A 2,032-nucleotide genomic window follows, 5' to 3' on the forward strand; every position below is an offset into this window, starting at 1 on the left:
AATAATAATAATAATAATAATAATAATAATAATAATAATAATAACAACAACAACAACAACAATAATAATAATAATAATAATAATAATAATAATAATAATAATAATAATAATAATAATACGCAACTCTCCAGTCCTTGCCAAGTCTGAATATATATACAGACATGACAAAGGAAGCAATTATATCCACTGGAAAATATGGCAACATTACCACATCAAAACTGACAACAGGTGGTATAAGCATATGCCAAGCAAGGTACAAGACAACGACTGCGTGCATATCGAACTTGGGAACTTGCTGAGGTATTTATCCCAAAATGAGATGTTGCTGGTGGCAGTTAGAGACGGGGGCATATTGAAAACAGTATAAAAGAACATAAATACAAGAAGGCCATGAAGAAGCACAGCGGAACAACAGACTATACAATCAGTTTCATCTAGCCACAACTGAAGTTTCTGGAGAACATAGGTAGGGTTGGTTGAAAAAGGGAACACTGGAAAAAGAGACTGGGAGTACAATACTGGCTGCGTAAGACCAAGATTTGATCACAAATTGGAGGGTCAACTTTAGGAATGAGCAAGAAACTCTTCCTTGTGCTGGATATGTAATAGAGCTGGCGAAATCATTGCCCATATTGTGAACGAATGCCCTCGACTTGCTAAAAGCCAATAAAAGTTGTGGAAATACGATGAGATAGCGAAAGTACCACGGTGGAAACTGAAAAGTTGGGGCTAGAGATTGGCAAGACTTGGCATGTGCACAACCCAGAGTGGCAGAGTCGGAGACCTGCAAAACCCTGTGGGATTTCCCAATCCAAATGAACCAGTTGTTTGAACACAACCAGCGGGACCTGGTGGTGGTGAACAAGGTGAGTCACATGTGCTCTATAATTGATGTTGCGTGCCCCTTTGATCCACGAATGTTCAAGAAGGAAAGCAACAAAATAAATATATACAACCCTCTTCAATAGGAGATGACTCAACTGTGGCAAATGAAAAAGATTAAATTAATGCCAAATTTTGTTGCGTCCTAGGATACAGTATCAGAAGTCATCAAGAGGAATACAAAGACAATGAGAATAGAGTGCCCAGTGGACCTGTTACAAAAGATTTTCCTCCTTGGCGCATCCAAAATCATCAGGAAAGTATTAGATATTTGAAAAGAACAGATAGCATGATACTGTAGGCTGCACGTAGCTAGTCACTATGCATTCAAGACTCCATCTCCGGCTCTTAGAACGGTGCTATTTTTATGTACGCACACATTTTAGATTATATTCGTGATAAAACCCACTAGGCTAATAGCAAAGGTTTTCAATGTTATAATTAGCTGTTTCAAGGAACAGAGGTTGTTCGAAAATAGCTAAAAGCGTATCACTCATATTCAGATCTAACCGATACAGCCGTAACTCTGCCTCTTTTCCTCCATACCGGTTGATCCCTACTCACCATGTAGACTCATCACCAATTACTATTTTCATTCTGTTATTCCTAGAATTTCAGCTTTCTGGAATGTCCTTCCCATCTGTGTTCTGCCTGCAAATATCAACTACATCAATATCAATAATATCGGAGGGACTGCGAATGCCATGGTTATTTTTCTTCCTTTGACTAATATCCGAGTAAAACAAATAACAGGATAAAGTAAGTAATGATAATCATAGACTACCTTACGTCATAGTGACGTAATTAAATCCTATAGTATTTTTATAAGTGGAATTGAAATTGATTCCATATTTGATTCATCGTACTACATTCTATTTTATACCACAAGGATAAAGTCTGTAGTTTATTTTATTTTGATTGGGTGTACTTCTATTTATGTGAGAGCCTATAGTATTTAGCTGTTGCCTCAGAAAAGTTCTAGTATTAATTCTATCGCTTCCCGAGCGGTTTGATCTGAAAACAGTGCGACAACAAATGAATGCAACAATATCAAACGGTTTTCGAATGAATTTGCAAATTGGTATTAATATTTCAATAGATATAAATTATTGATATTTCATGGAGATATTAAACTGAAGATGTAAAAACT

Source organism: Octopus bimaculoides, chromosome 2 (genome assembly GCF_046866305.1).
Source record: "Octopus bimaculoides isolate indiv1 chromosome 2, ASM4686630v1, whole genome shotgun sequence".
NCBI lineage: Eukaryota > Metazoa > Mollusca > Cephalopoda > Octopoda > Octopodidae > Octopus > Octopus bimaculoides.